This window comes from Pelophylax lessonae (genome assembly GCF_965119305.1).
Source record: "Pelophylax lessonae genome assembly, chromosome: 4".
Taxonomy (NCBI): Eukaryota; Metazoa; Chordata; class Amphibia; order Anura; family Ranidae; genus Pelophylax; species Pelophylax lessonae.
The window spans coordinates 8744348-8766791 of NC_138771.1; positions in this window are offsets into that span (position 1 = coordinate 8744348).

A 22444-nucleotide genomic window follows, 5' to 3' on the forward strand; every position below is an offset into this window, starting at 1 on the left:
GGGTACGATGCTGGAACCCACAGTGGATTTGCAGGGTTCCCGCATCGCACCAATGTGAACCGACACTATAACACCCCAAACTCGCTCATCCATGTCTTTATGGACCTTGCTTTGTGCACTGGTGTGCAGTCATGTTGGAATAGCCGAACATGTATTAGCTTTCCCGATCGGCGGCGCATGCGCAGTGTGCATGTCACGCCGGCCGCGGACGTGTTGACGTGTGGCGCCAGGCGGCGCCATTTTTAAATTCTAAAGCGCCCTTTAGGAACAGGTAAGTGAGACTGTACACTACCTGTCATTATGCGGGGCTGCAAGCATACTACAGAAGATGCAGTGGTGCGGGCATGGTACCTGCCCACAGCACTGCATCTCCTGTAGTATGCCCACAGCCCCGCATTCTCTTGTACCATATCCGTCTCCTGTACCATGCCCACACAGCCCTGCATTCTCATACACCATGCCCACACAGCCCTGCATTCTCATACACCATGCCCACACAGCCCTGCATTCTCCTGTACCATGCCCACAGCCCTGCATTCTCCTGTACCATGCCCGCAGCCCCGCATTCTCCCATACCATGCCCGCAGCCCCTGAATTCTCCTGCACAATGCCCGCGCCCCGCATTCTCCCGTACCATGACCGCAGCCCCGCATTCTCCTGTACCATGTTCGCAGCACTGCATTCTCCTGTACCATGCCCGCAGCCCCGCATTCTCCTGTACCATGCCCGCAGCCCAGCATTCTCCTGTACCATGCCCGCAGCCCCGCATTCTCCTGTACCATGCCCGCAGCCCCGCATTCTCCTGTACCATGCCCGCAGCCCAGCATTCTCCTGTACCATGCCCGCAGCCTCGCATTCTCCTGTACCATGCCCACAGCCCTGCATTCTCCTTTACCATGCCTGCAGCACTGCATTCTCCTGTACCATGCCTACAGCCCTGCATTCTCCTGTACCATGCCTGCAGCCCTGCATTCTCCTGTACCATGCCTACAGCCCTGCATTCTCCTGTACCATGCCCGCAGCACTGCATTCTCCTGTACCATGCCTGCAGCACTGCATTCTTCTGTACCATGCCTGCAGCACTGCATTCTCCTGTACCATGCCTACAGCACTGCATTCTCCTGTACCATGCCCGCAGCCCAGCATTCTCCTGTACCATGTCCGCAGCACTGCATTCTCCTGTACCATGCCTACAGCACTGCATTCTTCTGTACCATGCCCGCAGCACTGCATTCTCCTGTACCATGTCCGCAGCACTGCATTCTCCTGTACCATGCCTGCAGCCCCGCATTCTCCTGTACCATGCCCGCAGCACTGCATTCTCCTGTACCATGCCTGCAGCATTGCATTCTCCTGTACCATGCCTACAGCCCTGCATTCTCCTGTACCATGCCCGCAGCACTGCATTCTCCTGTACCATGCCCGCAGCCCTGCATTCTCCTGTACCATGCCCGCAGCCCTGCATTCTCCTGTACCATGCCCACAGCTCTGCAGGGCACTGTGGCACTATAGACAGTAGAAAGCCTGGTGCGCTCATCTGCCCAGTGTCTACTGCTCTGTCCTGCTCCTGCTGTCACTCCGTACACACTCACACCCCTCTGACTGCTTTCATAGTCCTATAGAATGTGGGGGTCTCTTGGAGGGCGTGAATTTTTTTTTTTTTTTGGGGGGGGGGGGGGCAGCATTTCATTCTCGGACCCAGGCAGCACAATGTCTTGGGCCAGCCCTGGGACCAGTGCACAAAGCAAGGTTCATAAAGACATGGATGAGAGAGTTTGGGGTGGAGGAACTTGACTAGCCTGAACTTAACCTGATAGAACACCTTTGGGATGAATTACACAGTGAGCCAGGCCTTCTCATCCAACATCAGTTTCTGGCCTTAACAAATGCTCTTCTGGAAGAATGGTCAAACATTCCCATAGACACTCCTAAACCTTGTGGACAGCCTTCCCAGAAGAGTTGAAGCTGTTATAGCTGCAAAGGGAGGGCCAACTCAATATTGAACCCTGCGGAGTAAAGCTGGATACACACTATACAACTTTTGTTGTTAGATTTCCTTTAGATTTACCTTCAATTATGAAGTACAAGGGCCTGCCTGATTACATACAAATTGAAAGTGTTTAGATTTGACCTCATATTATATGGTTTTGGTAAATCTAAAGGAAAAAAATCCAAAGACAATTGTATAGTGTGTATGACCCATTAGACTGGGGTGCCAATAAAGTTCATGTGTGCGTAAAGGCAGGCGTCCCAATACTTTTGACAATAGCCAATTAACCAAATTTTTTTCATTTTAGGCCAATTTGTATTCTGCTACATATTTTTGGTTAAAAAAATCCCAATAAGTGTATGTTGATTGGTTTGCACAAAAATCGTCACGTCTACAAACTAGGGGATATACAGCTGCAAGAAAAAGTATGTGAACCCTTTGGAATGATATGGATTTCTGCACAAATTGGTCATAAAATGTGATCTGATCATCATCTAATGGGCCATACACACTATAAGATTTTCTGAAGACTTTTTCCTTTAGATTTACCAAAACCAGATAATATGAGGTCAAACCTAAACACTTTCAATTTGTATGCAATCTGGCCGGCCCTTGCACTACATAGAAAAGGTAAATCTGAAGGAAATCTAACCACAAAAGTTGGATAGTGTGTATCCAGCTTAAAGCCCCGTACACACGCACAGATTGTTGGCCGACCGATCGGTCTTTTGTCCAGTGTTGTTTGTTGGTTGAAATGTGCTCTAGACTTGCACTGGACTTTTGTTGGCCAACAAAAATCAACTGCAGAAGTGATGTCATGTGATGGTTTACTTTCCGTGTGTTTTTTCTTCTCTGAGCATGCCCAGTCTTGCTCATCAGATTTTTGTCGGCCGAAATCTGTACTGACTGACGAACAATCGGCCGTTCTGTTGACGGCCAACAAAAATTTTAATGCCTTCACACCAGATTTTGTTCGGCCGAAAAGTCGCAGTCGGTTGTCGGAAAAGCATCATACTAACAAGCCGACAATCGGCCGATCGGACGTTGGCCGAAAATTTACGGCCAACAATCGGTGCGTGTGTACGAGGCTTAAGTCACAACAATAGACAATCACAGTCTGCTTAAACTAATAACACACAAAGAGTGAAATGTTGCCATGTTTTTATTGAACACACCATGTAAACATTCACAGTGCAGGTGGAAAAAGTATGTGAACCCTTGGATTTAATAACCTCCTTTGGCAGCAATAACTTCAACCAAACGTTTCCTGTAGTTGCAGATCAGACGTGCACAACGGTCAGAAGTAATTCTTCACCATTCCTCTTTACAGAACTGTTTCAGTTCAGCAATATCCTTGGGATGTCTGGTGTGAATCGCTTTCTTGAGGTCATGCCACAGCATCTCAATGGGGTTGAGGTCAGGACTCTGACTGGGCCACTTCAGAAGGCGTACTTTCTTCTGTTTAAGCCATTCTGTTGTTGATTTACTTCTATGCTTTGGGTCATTGTCCTGTTGCAACACCCATCTTCTGTTGAGCTTCAGCTGGTAGACAGATGGCCTTAAGTTCTCCTTCAAAATGTCTTGATAAATTTGGGAATTAATTTTTCCTTCGATGATAGCAATCCGTCCAGGTCCTAACGCAGCAAAGCAGCCCCAAACCATGATGCCCCCACCACCATACTTCACAGTTGGGATGATGTTTTGATGTTGGTGTGCTGTGCCTCTTTTTCTGACTTTGAGTCTCAGAATTCTGACTTTGAATCTCAGAATTCTGACTTTGAAACTCAGAATTCTGACTTTAAAACTCAGAATTTTGACTTTGAAACTCAGAATTCTGACTTTAAAGCGGAGTTCCGGGCATACGATATTTTTTTTTTGTGCCCCTCCGCTAGTTTGACATTACTTGAAAAGGAATTGGATAGTTATTTTTTTTTGTTTACTCACCTTTTAATTGAAGATCGTAAATACTCACCTCAGAGTACTTCCTCCCTCAGCGCCGCGGCTCACCCCGTCACTTCCTGTCTCGCTATGATTCCTGGGAGCTGAACGTCATCGCTCCCAGGAATCAATGCGACGGCACCGGCCCCGCTCGTCACTTCCAGGCGACGCCGCATTCCCCTGCTAAACAGCTTCTGGGCATGCCCAGAAGCTGTGGAGGAATGCGGCGCCGCACCGGAATGACGAGAGGGGCCGGTGCAGGCGCATTCTGGGACAAGAAGACGCGGAAGAAGACACAGAAGAGGACCACGCCGGCTTCAGCTGCCCACAAGAGAGATGGAAACGCTGTGGAAGAAATTTTATAAGTAATTATTTCTTCTAAAAGGTAAGTGCGAACTGGGACAGATCAGAGGCTATCCATTGTGGAATGTACTAGCCCTGACTGTCCTGGGGGTATGTTTATTAAAAAATGACATCTGTGCCCGGAACTCCGCTTTAAAACTCAGAATTCTGACTTTTAATCTCAGAATTGTGTTTAATAAATTTTAGCATGGTCCAAACTTGTTAACTTAGAATTCTGACTTGCAAAGTCAGAATTCTGACTTTTAATCTCAGAATTCTGACTTTGAAACTCAGAATTCTGTAAAAAAAAAAATTTTTTTTTCAAACTCAGAAATCTTTTACATTTTTTTTTATGATGGCCCCAGGGCTCTTCCATAGCGGGTGAGAAGAAATCCTTTTTGCAAAAAAAAAAAAAAAAAAAACAGGACAATATTTTTGTAACATGGATGCTGAAACAAATCCAATGAAAGCAAAGTGTGCCAGGAGTGAGGAATCCGATAGTAATAACCTGCAAAAAGTCATGGCAATGCCAGTGGGGGAAAATTTGAGCTTACATAGAAGACTCGTGCAGACTGCCGTGGTGAAGGAAAACCTCGTGGCAGTGTCGGTGTCCTCACACTAGGAACCCTGAAGCGCACTGACCTCGCTTGTTTGCTGCCCGTCCTGACCCCGGCTCGTTTGACTACTCTTTTGGATTCTCCTTGTCTGCACATCCAACTTCGGATCTTGATTGGTTACCCCTGGTGGGGCAACCCTGGGGGTCGCGACCTGGTATTCACCTGCAGCCAAATCCATCCTCACCATCAGAGGCTCTGGAGAAGACCAGTGGATACTTAGACTCCGCACCTCAGGCTAGCCCCTGCTACTCACCTCAGGGGTTTTCCATCCAAGCTCCACCCACTAGCAACAGTAAGCTTTCTCTGCACAACAGGCTTCCACCAGCTTTAAAACACATGTGCTCAGGGTGAACCTGCTCACGTCTGTGAAATGCACAGGGTGCCAGTGGTGGAGCTGCCAATTCTGGTGTTCAATGACGAAAGCCAATGGAGTTCCACAGTGCCGGGCAGTGAGCACAGCGCCCACTAGAGGACGTCGGGCCCTCAGGCCACCCTCATGAAGTCTGTTTCTGATTGGTTGGTCAGAGACATTCACACCAGTGTCCTGCTGGAGGTCATTTTGTAGGGCTCTGGCAGTCCTCATTCTGTTCCTCCTTGCACAAAGGAGCAGATACCGGTCCTGCTGATGGGTTAAGGACCTTCTATGGCCCTGTCCAGCTCTCCTAGAGTAACTGCCTGTCTCCTAGAATCTCCTCCATGCTCCTGAGACTGTGCTGGGAGACACAGCAAACCTTCTGGCAATGGTACGTATTGATGTGCCATCCTGGAGGAGTTGGACTGCCTGTGCAACCTCTATAGCGGGGGTATTCAAACCATGGCCCTCCAGTTGTTCAGGAACTACAATTCCCATCATGCCTAGTCATGTCTGTGAATGTTAGACTTTAACAATGCCTCATGGGATGTGTAGTTCCACAACAGCTGGAGGGCCATCATTTGAGGATCCCTGCTCTATAGGGTCCAGGTATCCCTCATGCTACCAGTAGTGACACTGACCCCAGCCAAATGCAACACTAGTGAAAATCAGTCAGGAAATATGAATAGGGAAAAAAATTTCAGTGGCCTCCACCTGTAAAACCATTCCTGTTTTGGGGGTGATTTCATTGTTGCCCATCTACTGCACCTGTTGTTAATTTCATTAACACCAAAGCAGCTGAAACTGATTAACAACCCCCTCCACTTCCTAACTGACCAAATCAATATTCCAGACAGTGCCGGGACAAGGTCATCCAGCTCCCAGGGCAAGGATACCAAAATGCGCCCCCCCTTCCCTTAGGATTAGGGTCAAGGCGCCCCCCCCCAATCCCTGCAATAAACCATTGCGCCCAGGGCAACCACCCCCTCCTGCCCACCCCTTTGTCCTGACCCTGATCCCAGGAGTTTAACCACTTAAGCCCCAGAAGATTTTACCCCCATTCCGACCAGGGTTTTTTTTTGCGATTCGGCACTGCATGACTTTAACGGACAATTGCGCGGTCGTGCGACGCTGTACCTAAACAAATTTGACGTCCTTTTTTTCCCACAAACAGAGCTTTCTTTTGGTGGTATTTGATCACCTGTGCGATTTTTAATTTTTGCGCTATAAACAAAAAAAGAGCGTCAATTTTGCAAAAATAACAATATTTTTCACATTTTTTTATATGAAATTCCCCCCCCCAAAAAATGTAAAAATCAAAATTTTTTAACATTTTCGGCCAATTTGTTTTATGCTACATATGTTTGGTAAAAAAAATCGCAAAAAGCGTATTTTGATTGGTTTGCGCAAAAGTTATCGCGTTTACTAACAAAGGGAACGATTTTTGTAATTTTTGTTGTTTTTTTTTTCAACGCGTAATGGCGGCGATCTGCAATTTTTTTTTTTTTTGCGTTACTGCAACATTGCAGCAGACAGATCGGACCCTTGACTGACATTTTTGACACTTTTGGGGTTACCAGTGACATTACTACAGTAATCAGTGCTATACATATGCACTGTTACTGTAAAAATGACACTGGCAGTGAAGCGGTTAACTTTTTTTGAGAGGGAGGGGTTATGTGTGTCCCTAGGGGCGTGATTCTAACTGTGATTGGCTGTGGCTTGAGGTGTAGGAACAATGATCAACGGTCCTACATAGTAGAACCGTATCATCACTGTTTCTACACAGGGGAGAATGACAGGCGGCTTGTTTACATCAGCCGCCTGCCTTTCTCCCTCTGCACCGACGAACGCCGAGTGACCGGCGGACATCGGGTCCGACGGTCACACGCGCAGGGGGGCCGGGACCACGCGGGAGCGCACCTCCGGGGGCGCACGCTTGCTCCCTAGACCCTCACAGGCTAGCGACGTAGTACTACGTCGCTCTGCCTGTGAGGGGCTGACCGCCGCAGTAAATAGTCATGCGGCGGTCGGCAAGTGGTTAATTTTTTTGAGCAGTGTATCTACCAATTTTTTTTTTTTTTATTGAGGAGTTTATATTTTTAATGTTTTTGCCCATATGTTATTTAGTGATTTTGCACATTATATTGAAGTGGATTTGCTGAATTTTCTGTGTGAAATTATTGGAATTCTGACACAGCACGCTGTGGAAGATTCAGGCGTCCGCTTCTGTAGACTCTTCATCATCCTTAGTTATAATTTACCGATAATGTAATTCTTTAGTTTCTTATATAATGAATCGTCCCCCCCGCCCCCCCAAACGTAGAACATTACCAGATAAGAGCCTGGAGGACTATGTATACAAAGCCTGGTTGCCAAGAAGCCAAGCGCAAAGACCTAGCAATTCTCATGATGTACAACAAAGGGGAAAAGCGCTTTAATATTTAAGCACGGGAATGGGTTGTACTTTGAAGAATATAAGCGTATTGTTCGCTGTGAATTTAACTGTAATTACATTTTGTAAAGAATTGATGAACTGTTACAGTGCAATTAGAGCGCCTTGTATTTCTCAGTTTCCACGTGCGAATGATTCATGCAGAGAGCTGTGCTGAGCTGACGGTGGTTTAATCGGCACGGCACACTGAGATCTTCTGCTTAGAAAACGAGAACTTGTTCTTTTCCATGCAAAATTTGGCTAGCCATAGACAACCAAAATGCTTTAACCACTTGCCGACTGCGCACTGTAGTTTTACTGACACGGTGCAGGCCATTAACCACTTGCCGGGCCGCTCACATGGATCGTACTGAGGCAAAGTGGCTCGATTCCGTCCAGCAATGTAGACCTACATCGCTGGACTCCTCCCCTTGTGGGCGGCGCTCGCGCGCCGCCGGAGGCTCGCTCCCGCTGTATTCAGACACAGGGGAGGAGAGGTGGTGATCACCATCGCTCTTCCCCGATCGTCGGGGATCGAGTGAGGAAATCCGCCCACTTGTGTAAACAAAGCAGGCGGATCTCCTAAGTGAATAACACAAGAATAATAAAAGAAAGAGTAAAGCAGCAACTTCTAGTGTGACCACACCCCAACTAAGATAAATAAAATTAAGTCGCGCTAGTCATATGATCATGGAAGAAATGAATGTCCATAAAGTCCAAACAGTGAATGATGTTATATTCAAAGAGCAGGTCCCCTTAAGGGTGTAAGCTTACCACAAGGGGGTAAGGTATAAGCCAAATTCTCCCGTGTAGATCTTGTCACCTTGATAGTGAATCCAGGCTCACATGAATGATGAACTCAGTGATGATTAGACCATGGAAATAAATAAAGAACGCAATAGCATAAAACCCAACGTATGAATAGATTAACACCACAGTGTGCTAAAGCAGGATTGTGAAGTGGAATTAAACCGCCACCAATAGACCAATGTCTATTAATAAGTGAATCGTGCATATAGGTGAAAAAATGTGTTCTGGCTAGAGTCACCTCTTACCGGACATCACTAAATATCAAGCAGTTTGAAGAAATAATGAGTAAAGGATGAAATGTAGAACCGTCACCAGTCTGATTGGCCTCTTACCAAATAATGATAGATAGGGAGCAAAACGTGCAGATCACTAATCACTGTGACACACGGAGCAAGAGACAGGATACACTGATGGGGGTCGCCTCTTACCAGCTGGAAAAATAAACTGAGCCCATAGGATATCCACACATCCAGGAACCGATATTGACTGGTAAAGCAGCTTCTTAACAATCTCCAAATAGTTGCCAAAGATCACCATTAAAAGAAAAAAGAAGCTCCCATAGTGTGAAATCTTTAAAAAATTTATTAAGCTAAAAGCAATAACACTTACAAGAAAACGGGAGTAAGTAGCAGTAGGTATAGCCGCCGGCCGGACGGCTCCGCTCGCCCGCACTTTCAGTCTCGGTCGCAATTGGATGACGTCAGTACACCGTGCCCTGACAACGTTTCGTCATAGATGACGTTATCACCTTTGATCTTTGGCAACTATTTGGAGATTGTTAAGAAGCTGCTTTACTAGTCAATATCGGTTCCTGGATGTGTGGATATCCTATGGGCTCAGTTTATTTTTCCAGCTGGTAAGAGGCGACCCCCATCAGTGTATCCTGTCTCTTTCTCCGTGTGTCACAGTGATTAGTGATCTGCACGTTTTGCTCCCTATCTATCATTATTTGGTAAGAGGCCAATCAGACTGGTGACGGTTCTACATTTCATCCTTTACTCATTATTTCTTCAAACTGCTTGATATTTAGTGATGTCCGGTAAGAGGTGACTCTAGCCAGAACACGATTCATTTCACTGTTACTTATCCCTTATTTGGTAAGGGGTACCTATTTATTTATTTCTTCACCTATATGCACGATTCACTTATTAATAGACATTGGTCTATTGGTGGCGGTTTAATTCCACTTCACAATCCTGCTTTAGCACACTGTGGTGTTAATCCATTCATACGTTGGGTTTTATGCTATTGCGTTCTTTATTTATTTCCATGGTCTAATCATCACTGAGTTCATCATTCATGTGAGCCTGGATTCACTATCAAGGTGACAAGATCTACACGGGAGAATTTGGCTTATACCTTACCTCCTTGTGATAAGCTTACACCCTTAAGGGGACCTGCTCTTTGAATATAACATCATTCACTGTTTGGACTTTATGGACATTCATTTCTTCCATGATCATATGACTAGCGCGACTTAATTTTATTGGATCTCCTAAGTCAGTGGTTCTCAATTCCGGTCCTCGGGACCCACTAACAGGCCAGATTTTAAGTATTACCTTGGGGGATGCAGACTAGAATACTGCAATCACTGAGCAGCAAATGAGATCACCTGTGATGTAATTTAGTTATCTTGCAAACCTGGCCTGTTGGTGGGTCCCGAGGACCGGAGTTGGGAACCACTGTCCTAAGTGACAAACAGTGACAGATCACAGGATTCAGCATAGCTCAACCTGCAATCTCTGTCTGTGTCACACAATCCCCTCCCCCCACACACGTCAGTAAGCACCAGGCATACATTTAACCCCTTGATCACCAATAAAGTTAACCCCTTCCCTGCCAGTGTCATTTTTACAGTAACAGTGCATATGTATAGCACTGATTACTGCAGTAATGTCACTGGTACCCCCAAAAGTGTCAAAAATGTCAGTCAAGGGTCCGATCTGTCCGCCGCAATGTCGCAGTCCCGCAAAAAAAAATCGCAGATCGCCGCCATTACTCGTTAAAAAAAAAAACAATAAAAATGACAAAAATCTTTCCCGTAGTTAGTAAACGCAATAACTTTTGCGCAAACCAATCAAAATACGTTTATTGCGATTTTTTTTACCAAACATATGTAGCAGAAAACAAATTGGCCTAAAATGTTAAAAAATTTAGATTTTTACTTTTTTTTTTGAGGAATTTCATATAAAAAAATTTGAAAAATATTGTTATTTTTGCAAAATTGTCACTGTTTTTGTTTATAGCGCAAAAAGTAAAAATCGCACAGGTGATCAAATACCACCAAAAGAAATCTCTGTTTGTGGGGAAAAAAGGACATAAATTAATTTGGGAAAGCGTCGCACGACCGCGCAATTGTCCGTTAAAGTAACGCAGTGCCGAATCGCAAAATATGGCCTGGTCAGGAATGGAGTAAAATCTTCCGGTCATAAAGCGGTTAAAAATACACTCATTGAGAATTTTTTTGTCAAAGACATGAAGCTAAATACATTTTGGCCTAAATATATGACAAACATTGAATATATTGGATATTTTTTGTCTGTCAAAGTAGAAAAATATTGTTATTTTTTCGAAATTTTTAACCACTTTACCACCGGAGGATTTTGCTGTCTTATGTCCAGGCCACTTTTTGCGATTTGGCGCTGTGCAACTTTAACTGACAATTGCGCGGTCATGCAACGCCGTACCCAAACAAAATTTACGTCCTTTTTTTCCCACAAGCAGAGCTTTCTTTTGGTGGTATTTGATCATCTCTGCAATTTTTATTTTTTGCGATATTAATAAAAAAAGAGCGACAATTTTGAAAAAATAACAATATTTTTCTACTTTGACAGTTAAAAAACATCCAATATATTAAATTTTTGTCATATATTTAGGCCAAAATGTATTTAGCTACATGTCTTTGACAAAAAAATTCTCAATGAGCGTATTTTTAACCGCTTTAAGACCGGAAGATTTTACCCCATTCCTGACCAGGCCATATTTTGCGATTCGGCACTGCGTTAATTTAACGGACAATTGCGCGGTCGTGCGACGCTGTACCCAAATTAAATTGACGTCCTTTTTTTCCCCACAAACAGAGCTTTCTTTTGTGGTATTTGATCACCTGTGCGATTTTTACTTTTTGCGCTATAAACAAAAAAATCGCGACAATTTTGAAAAAATAACAATATTTTTCACATTTTTTTATATGAAATCCCCCCCCCCCCCAAAAAAAAAATGTAAAAATCAAAATTTTTTAACATTTTAGGTCAATTTGTTTTCTGCAACATATTTTTGGTAAAAAAAAATCGCAATATGCGTATTTTGATTGGTTAGTTATTGCGTTTACTAGCTAAGGGAAAGATTTCTGTCATTTTTGGTGTTTTTTTTTTTTAACGAGTAATGGCGGCGTTCTGCAATTTTTTTTTGCGGGACTGCGACATTGCGGCGGACAGGGTAACTCCACTCTTATGAGGAAAAAATAGCAAATAAAGAAAAAATAATATAGCGTATAGAATTGCAACACAATCATATTTTAATCAAATGTTATTAACCACTTAAGCCCCGGAGGATTTGGCTGCTAAACGACCAGGGGGTATTTTGCGATTCGGCACTGCGTGACTTTAACTGACAATTGCGCGGTCGCGCGACGCTGTACCTAAACGAATTTGACGTCCTTTTTTTCCCACAAACAGAGCTTTCCTTTGGTGGTATTTGATCACCTGTGCGATTTTTTGATCACGCGCTATAAACAAAAAAAGAGCGTCAATTTTGCAAAAATAACAATATTTTTCTCATTTTTTTATATGAAATTCCCCAAAAAAATGTAAAAATCAAAATTTTTTAACATTTTCGGCCAATTTGTTTTATGCTACATATGTTTGGTAAAAAAAATCGCAAAAAGTGTATTTTTATTGGTTTGCGCAAAAGTTATCGCGTTTACTAACAAAGGGAAAGATTTATGTCATTTTTGTTGTTGTTTTTTTTAACGCGTAATGGTGGCGATCTGCGATTTTTTTGCGGTACAGCGACATTGCGGCGGACAGATCGGACCCTTGACTGACATTTTTGACACTTTTGGGGTTACCAGTGACATTTCTACAGTAATCAGTGCTATACATATGCACTGTTACTGTAAAAATACACTGGTAGTGAAGGGGTTAACTTTATTTGAGAGGGAGGGGCTGTGTGTGTCCCTAGGGGCGTGATTATTACTGTGATTGGCTGTGGCTTTAGCTGTAGGGACACTGATCAACAGTTCTACATTGTAGAACCGTGTGATCAGTGTTTTTACATCGAGGAGAATGACAGGCAGCTTGTTTACACAAGCCGCCTCACTTTCTCCCTCTCCCCCGACGATCACCGAGTGACCGGCGGACATCGGGTCCGCCGGTCACACGCGCGGGGGGGTCCGTGACCGCGCGGAAGCGGGCGCGCGCTCGCTCCCCAGAGCCTCACAGGCTAGCGACGTAGACCTACGTCGCTCTGCCTGTGAGGGGCTGACTGCCGCAGTAAATATACTGTGAGCAGTCGGCAAGCGGTTAAAATGACCTTTCCTTTTCAATCTTCAGCCATTGAACACTTGCCAACTGTCCCTTTTTTCCTGGGACAGTCCCTGCAAATAGGAGCCTGTCCCAGGTCATTTATATTGTCCCTGGAAGCGCCCGTTCATCAGGCTGTCCATAAATGTTACGTAGAAGTAGTGCAGCTGAATTGGAGACTTATTCCAACTCTGCTACTGTGGCCTTAAGTTTAATATTCCCTTTTTAATTTCCTGTAATTCCCTTTATATTGAGTAGACTCTATAATCTGATAAGTAGGTGAGATTAATTACGCAGAGTGGGTGGAGCTTCAGGGAAGTGGGTGTGGTAATTGATGTGCTGCAAAGTGTCCCTGGAATTTTTTTTTAAATGTTGGCAACTATGCCATTGTCATTTTCTAAAGATGCAATATGGCCACCTGGAGGCGCTCTGTACACAGAATGCATACAGAATACCCCCAGAAGCATCATTTCCTTCTTGTGTGTGTAGTGGGTGCCTCACATCTCCCGCAGCCATTCCAAGCTGACCGAGGCTCTCACTGAAGGGAGAGAGCGCCTGCCAGCAGCTGCAGGGGAATTTCCTCCCTCCCTCTCCTCCTCTTGCTGTGCAGTGAATGAGAGGAATTCACAGACACTCAGTACCCTCCCCTGTTTCTCATTTGCAGAAGGAGCTAGCCAATCCAGGGAGGATTGAAGAACTGCAAAAAACTCTGGGACATGTAGTTCCCAACACAGGTGGCTCCATTCTAACCACTGAGAATAGAACTACACACCCCAGGATTCTCTAGCAAGAAGAGGAGAAAGGGGATCCATCTTGTCTGCTGAGGAGAATTGAGTCACCACGTGGCAGGAGAAGAGACTGGACCCAGGGGAGAGGTGCTGCCTCCCGGGTCAGTCCACCGCGTTGTTTCAGGCATCCACGGGCATTTGGGGACATCCAGCCTGAGAGAGGGGGATCCCAGGTGCATAACCAGGGATACCTGCACCAACGGCCATGAAGTGTTCCAGCGTGAGGTGACCAGTCTGGTTACCAAAAGAGCCTGCCTGTTCCAGGACATTCGTTTGGGCCTTGACCGCAGGATTGGTGAGAGGGCACTTGCCCATCTGCAGGAAACAAGGACACTGCACACTAGGGATCGACCGATTATCCGCAAAGCCGATATATCGAGGGCTGATATGCACTTTCCCTGATATATCGGAATCGGCCCCGGAGGATACGGATATTGCCAATATTTTGGGAAAGTGCTTGTACCGGAGTGATGTCTGCAGCTAGAGGCATCACCCTGGTACCGGCCATCAGAATACATGTACTCTCACTGTGGGGACTCTTTAACCACTTTACGTCTGCTCACTGTGCTGCTACTGCGGCACAGTGGCTCGTTATCGTCTGGCGACGTAGACCTACGTCACCAGACATTCCCCTCTCTCAGGCGGCGCGCGCGCGCCGCCGGGGACTCGCTCCCGCTGTATTCAGTTACAGCGAGAGTCAGGTCAGGGGAGGAGCGGCGGTGATCACCGCCGCTCTTCCCCGATCGTCGGGGATCGAGTGTGGAAATCTCCTAAGTGACAGGCAGGGTCAGATTGCAGGGTTCAGCATAGCTGAACCTGCGATCTGTCCCTGTGTCACTCAGTCCCCTCCCCCCACACACGTTAGTAAGCACCAGGCATACATTAACCCCTCCCTCTCCAATAAAAATTAACCCCTTCCCTGCCAGTGTAATTTTTACAGTGACAGTGCATTTGTATAGCACTGATTACTGTAGTAATGTCACTGGTCCCCCCAAAAGTGTCAAAAATGTCAGTCAAGGGTCCAATCTGTCTGCCGCAATGTCGCAGTACCGCAAAAAAAAATCGCAGATCGCCGCCATTACATGTTAAAAAAAAAAACAACAAAAATGACAAAAATCTTTCCCATAGTTACTAAACGCAATGACTTTTGCGCAAACCAATCAAAATACGCTTATTGCGATTTTTTTTTTACCAAAAATATGTAGCATAAAACAAATTGGCCTAAAATGTTAAAAAATTTAGATTTTTCCATTTTTTGTTTTGGGAATTTCATATAAAAAAATGTGAAAAATATTGTTATTTTTGCAAAATTGTCGCTCTTTTTTTGTTTATAGCGCATGAGCAAAAAATCGCACAGGTGATCAAATTTTTGCGACTTTTAACTACAGGTAAGCCTATAATAAGGCTTACCTGTAGGTACAATTAATATCTCCTAAACCGGCACGGTTTAGGAGATATTTGCACTGCATGCAGCCGCTCATGCGAGCGGCGCATGCGCTCTAAAGGTCCGGCGGACCTTCAGCCTTCCTTGCCGGGAGCTTGCCGGAAAATGACTCCTGCCCGCATGCGCGGGAGTGACGTCATCGCGGCTCCGGTCAATCACAGCGCCGGAGCCGCCGAACCCGGAAGAGACGCCGAGGGATCATGTCAGCTCCCACAGCGGTGTCCGGGGGTCCATGTTGGGGCTTCGTTCTAAGGTAAGTATTTCATAATGAGCTAGTATGCGATGCACACTAGCTCATCATGCCTTTGTCTTGCAGGGTTTTTTTTTTTTTTTTAAGTATACAACCGCTTTAAGTTGTGGCAATCTTGGCTCCCTTTTTGCTCCTGCCATGGATTAATGATGGATCAGTCAGTGTCATTCACCTGTGATGTGTGAGGGAGGCCTGTTTGCCCATTGCTAGCAATATATATGAGGGACTTACTATTTACAGTTAGGCTCCTCTGGACCACACACGGACATACTGTATTTCTTCTATCTTCTACATTGTTCATGCCATGGATTGATTTTGGATCAACGCTGTTCATCTGTGATGTGTTAGGGTCTTAGGGAGGTCTTATTGGCCTATTGACATCATTACATGGGGCACTCGTCATGTTTTATTATCTGACAAACATCTTACCTCCTCTGGACCACACACAGATATCTTTCTCTCTTATGCCACGGATGTGACTTTTCCATGACTCAGAAATAACCAAGATCCACTTTTACCTTTTGGAGACAAGGAATAAATCCTTAGACCACCCTCGGATCAGTCCAACCAAGTTTGAATAATAATTATCCTTCTTGAGTTCATTCATTCACCTTGTTATCCCTTCTGGGGATATTCATCACCTTTTTGACCAGTTTACCCTTACTACACACACACATATATATATACTTTTTTGTTTGCATTTCAGGGTATTTACTGTGGGTCAATTTGCTCAGTTTAGGAGGAGGGGTACTTGTACGTATTTTTTTTAGTATATTTGTGTGTTTGTCTTTTGGTACCATTTCATCTTGCATATTTGCACAGACTCTTTATCTGGTATCTGTTGGCGTTGACCACTCCAAGCGGTAGACTTGCGGACTCGACCCGGTTGACCTCTGAACTCTGCAGGCCTGGAGGTCAATCTGATTATAGCCACGACACAGGCTGCATCATGGTTCGTTCACAATGACCTGATATGTGTTTATTTGGTTACAGTTTAAATAGCAGAACACGCTCATTAGAACACATTGAAATTGCAAGTCATCTCAAAGGCGTCTCATAGACTTTCCCACAAGGTCATTATCTGCGTATGTTAATACTTTGGTCAATTTGACCCAGACTGGTGACACAACATTTGGGAAAAGAAACATTGTTTATAATTGAAGTCGGGACCCCTATCTATCAAGAATACTAGCGTGGGCAAAAGTCTCAAACATTATTACAGCAGTATTAGCAAATTATGTTAACACATAACTGACTTAAACTAACTAAGATAACTAAAATGGCTGAACCACTGTTAACACTCCAGTCCCAGAAGCAGACTCTTCAGTGGAAACGCGTTGGGGGGAGCAAGCCGCGCTGTCATACGTCATGGACCGCAGTGCAGGCGGCCGTGATTTTTTAATGAGCACTGCCATTTTTACCTCGGATCTATGTAAGTGTCTGCCTAATTTTACTATTAAACTACTTGGGTAATGCACTATTAGTCCCCCTTCTTGTTTTTTCTTGGATCTCTATATCCGGAGGAACTCCGGATCCTTGCAGTAAATGAGCGGGATCGATCCATCCATCCCAGTGGGGGCTTATCACTCCAAGCTGACCAGGAATTGGATTCTCAGTTACCACGGCTTTAGCTCATCTATCCCTATTTTGTGGTAAGAATCCACCTTCATCACAGGGTGTCACCATTTTTATTGCACTGTCACCTCACCAACTATTACGTTCGTATTGGATGGGTTTGCGGTAAGAGGCCACCTGAGCACCTTATTTATGTTTCTGAAACAACACCAGCTTGAAATTTTTTTTCACCGATCACCTTGGCACGGAATCATTGAATTATCACCCACCTTTAATTGAAAGAGACTTTTTTTCACTATTGAGAGACTTTTTCTTTCATTGATTGCTTTATTTGTTTCACCTATTTGCATCCAGGGGCAGACTGACCATTCGGGGATTAGGGCACTTCCCGAGGGCCAAGGGTGAGTAGGGGGCCCCATGAGAGGCTACACACTATAGAAAGAAGCCAGGACCTTCCATGCAGGCTATGCTGTGGTAGATATTTAAATGCCCACTCTATGTGGCTGAGCTGCAATTTGTAGGTGGGGCTTTGTGTGGTTTGTGTGTGGACACAGGGGGCCCCATGATCTCTGATTGCCCGGGGGTCCCATGAGTTGTCAGTCCACCCCTGTTTGCATCATATTGTGACATGACACGTTTGTCCATAATTTTTTGAAGCGCACTTTTATCATTTATATTTATTTATATATTATAATCTTTTTTCATCCATTTATTCATTTCACAGTGCTGCTCAACTACATATTTATTGGTTCGTGCACCTTTTCACTTTTTCATTCACTGTTCACACCGCCTTCAGTATCTTTTTTGTATTTTTGTTTTTTTGTGTTTTTTTGACAATAAATTACATCATCATACACATTTTCTACATTCAGTGAGTGTTTCCTTTTTTATTTTTTTTTGATTGGGCGGTATAGAGTTTCAAATCAGCTTTTAATTTCATTCAGTGTTCTGACAGCAGAGTCCATTTTCAGCAGCCACAAATCCATGAGGGTCTCCAGGTCCAAGACCCTTAACATGAACCCCGATTGGTGGCTTCCTTTAGCCCCCCCCTCGGGGGTGATCATTTCAGTAGTGTAACAGCTACTTTTTTTTGGCAACATTTTCCCTAGGCAGAGCACAATAGGTGGGAAAATCTAGCCAATCAATTTCTCATATCCACCACACATCTACATTGTAATAATTTGGACTTGGCTGGCTTAGTAAACCTGAAGATATGAGTGCAGATAGAAGAAACAAGGCAGCTTGATCAAGATAGCTGCAGAACATGTGTCAGCACAGCAGAAAAACTTTAACCCCTTGCAGGTTCCCACCTAGAACCTTGTCCAGGCACCACCTCCCACAGAAGCTTTTACTTTTTTTGGTGTATACAATAGACTGTATAAGGATAATAAAATACATACAGATACTGTGACAATACTCACCGTCACTGGGAGTGAAAGACAGATAATTAAGGGACACTGAGAAAATGGTTTGGATAACTTCAAATGGGAGAGTAATATTTATCAACAATATCTCAAGAAATATGAAGATTTAATCCCACTTTACACTGTGATACCTATAGCCTGTTGCCATGAAGTCTGTGACACCCAAATAATCATAGCAATACGTAGATGTGTATTCCATGTACTTCAATGTAGGAGACGGACAGACTGTCATTGGCATTCTTGTCCCATTGTCTATCTATTGAGATGGGATATGGATTGTGTTAAGTCTGTCTGTTTCATTGTTAAATGTTAATGATCTCACATTGTTCTGTCCAGATGGCTAGATAATTAGTTCAGGTTAATTCTATTTCTGTATACGATTTCATCTGCATATGATAATGTAATCAGGCAGAGGGGAGGGGTTGCGTACACTGTATGGGAGTGACTGAGTGTAAAACTCTGTTTTATTGGATTGTGAATTTCATGTCCTGTTCCCCACAAGGTCTACCTGGGCGGTAACCTTGTGGGGGAAAACTGTATAAAAGAGCAGCTGTACCATTAAACCTTGGGTTCTACTTAAACTGTACTTGGTACTTGTACCATTAAACCTTGGGATCACACTCAATCTAGGAACCTGTCTCTTATGGGGGGGGGGGGGGGGAATTTGCTACAAGGGATTGCTATGCTCTTCATACTCCCTTGAATAATCAATAAACTCTTGTAAGAGCTTGTTCCTGTTCCTGCTTCACTCTCTGGGGAAAGAGAGGTTCACCCACTGGAACCTAGAGCCTTGTCGTAGGTCCAGGATGGGTAGGAGATGGCAAGACCCCAACCAAGCTGCGGCGGTTCGTGGGGTCTGCGGTGGTTATGGTGTCTGGTGGAGTGCTTGGAGCCCTCAGAAAGCACTAGGAGCATTCTTCAATGGAGGTACCCTGTCGGGGTGCCAGTTAATCCGTTACAAATACCATTAGGGTGCATAAGCCAAAGGAGGACACCACAAGATACAATCCTAGATCAAACAATCCACGTGAGACCAGTTTATTTTTATTCTTTATTCAAATTTCATTTTTTTTTTTTTTGTTCTATGAAAAGCAAACATTTCAAAAAATGGAAAGCTGATATTCACAATAATTGATTGCAGATGGACGGATAACTAGCACACAACTGCAGCAATGTCTGTAGGTATCAAGACGACATCATTTGTATTATGGCTTACGCCATTTTAACTGATTCATACCCATGCGATTCTGCAATGCTGCAACCCAAGAAATGTCTCTCTGGCAGCAAAAAAAATGAACGAATAATTGCAGCCCTTGTGCTAACAATGAGTTAAAGTGGTTTCCCACCTCCAACCTATGAAAAAAAAAGTTTTGTTGTCCATAGAGAAAAGGACTTCCTTATTAGAAGGCACAATTGTTTATCACTTTTCTGCTTCTACATTCTTTGGGATCCTCCAGGGAATTCTTCCTTGCAGGATGGTTACGTGGCAGTCCAGGCATTGAGTGTTGAGCCGTCTGCCATAATGTTGCAATGAATTCAAATGATAATGATCATCATCCTACCAGGAAGTTTTTTTTTTTTGCCCTTTTCATAGCTCACACTTGGGCAATCTTTGGTCCTGCACCTGCTGTGGAGCTAAAGTCTTCCTTTATTCAACATGGGGTGTTAGGAAATTTTTAATTCAAGTTTTTTAATTGACGTCGTCAGGGGCCAAATGACGTCAACTGTGTGACGAAATGCGTTGGGTAGGACCAGACGTGACGTCCCCACGACCCCGAGCTGGCTTTTTCTATTGAACGCTGCAGCTTTTTCCTTTGATCTTACTTCTGTTTGGAGATACCGATATGCTTGGAATCCTTTTATATCATGTGAGTGCATTAATTTTTAATAAATGGACCTTGTTTTAAATGGTATTATGCTATGTGCCCTTGTATTCCTTCTATGCTTATGTGGTTCTAACGTGCCTACCTGGAAGTGTACTTGAACGGACGTTTCTGACGATCTTTACCTGGTGGGTTTAATCCCCCCTCAAGTGTGATTGGCTTTTCCATTAATTTGGAGGCCACTATAATCTGGTAAGCGGCTATTTGTCTGTACATATTCCACTGGTGGCTTCTTCCTTTTTTGCTGTGAGAAGATTGCTATCTCCATCTGCATGCTGGGACTTGTGGTTCTCCCTTAAGCACAAATTTTTTTCACCATTGGATTAATTTCGATTTTTTTAATTCAAATATTTATGGACTTTAATGCAAACTTTTTGTACTTTTATTTACTTTCATTCTGGATTCATATGTATATATATATATATATGTATCGATCATTTTTTTATGACACATATTATTATTAGCTCTACACGTTTATTTTGTAGGGAATTTCTAATGTCTCGTATATATGTAGCTCATAACATGAAAATAAAAATAGTTATTAAAAGATTTGTTACCTTTAACTACCGCCATGAAGGTTTACCCCCTTCATGGCCAGGACATTTTTTGTTATTCAACCAGGGCCGCTAATAGGGGGGGGGCACCAGTCCTCCTGTAGGGGGCCCGGGCACACAGGGGGACCCCAACAGCACAGGGAATCAATGCAGTTGGTAGGATGGGCAATTACAGAAGGAAGCCCTGTGCAGCTCTCTGCAGCAACTGAAAGCCTGTTTCTCCCTGTCCTGCCAGCTTTCAGCTGCTGTAGAGAGAGACACAGACATAGGGCATCATTCCCCGACAACGGTCTCCCTCCCTGCTCTGCCTGCTTCTGATCCCCCCCCCCCTCCCCGTGTGCTACCCTTTCACTGTGCTGTCCCCCCCCCCCCTCCCCGCAGCACTGCAGGCTTCCCTATCCTTTAAAAAGATAACAGATTGTAAAAAGAAATAATAAAATTATTAAATAAATTATAAATAAAATTATTAAATATTTTTTAAATTATTAAAAATTATTAATTATTAAATATATTATTAAATTAAATTAAATGCATAATTAAACAAATTGAAAAATAAAATAATTGTAAAAAGTTTTAACATTTAAAAAAAATATATGTTTTTTTTTTTTTACGTAAAAAACAATAAAAAAAGAGCTAATTCGCACAGGTTCTCTGTTATGTTTGTGTCGGCTAATAATGATTGTGGTGTATTTTTAGTAAAAATATTGTCTTGATAAATTCGGGGGGGGGGGGGGGGGTGGCCCTGCCAGGTAGGTTGTATGGGCCCCTGAACAGCAGCCCTGTATTCAACACTGCACTAATTTAGGGTCCTTTCACATTTGTTCAACCTGAAAGTCGCTGCGACTTTGTGGCAACTTGAAGCAACGCCTGTGTAATCTTGAGGTCTATGGACCTCAAGTTGCATCTAAGTCGGACCAAAGTAGTGCAGGGAATACCTTGAAGTCACACAGATACGAATGGTAGTCATTGGAAATTATGGGGGTACGACTTGTCATGCGACCTTGCAGTCCCAAGTCGCAGGACAAGTCGCACAAGTATGAAAGAGGCCTTAACTGGCAATTGCGCGGCCATGCAACGCTGTACGCAAATTAAATTTATATAACTTTTTTTTCATACAAATAGAGCTTTCTTTTGGGTGGTATTTGATCACCACTGGGTTTTTTTTATTTTTTATTAAAGACTGAAAATTAAAAAAAAAAAGAAAATCACAATATCTTCTACTTTCTGTTAAAAAAACACATCTATAAAAATCTAATTTCTTCATAAAATGTAGACCAAAATATATTCTGCTACATGTCACAAGTGCTGGCAGTGATCGGGGCTGATCCTGCTACCAATGCATTTTTGGGGGCCCTAGTATAGTGCTGACCGTGACCAGGATACGCACCCCGACAGACATTATACTAGTAATGGAGGGACCAGTGACTTAAAAAGCTTTGAGATAATCTGATATGCTAATTGTGAGCCAAGTCTTTCTATCCACAGACACTATTCTACTGAATGGGCACACATTTCCTTAG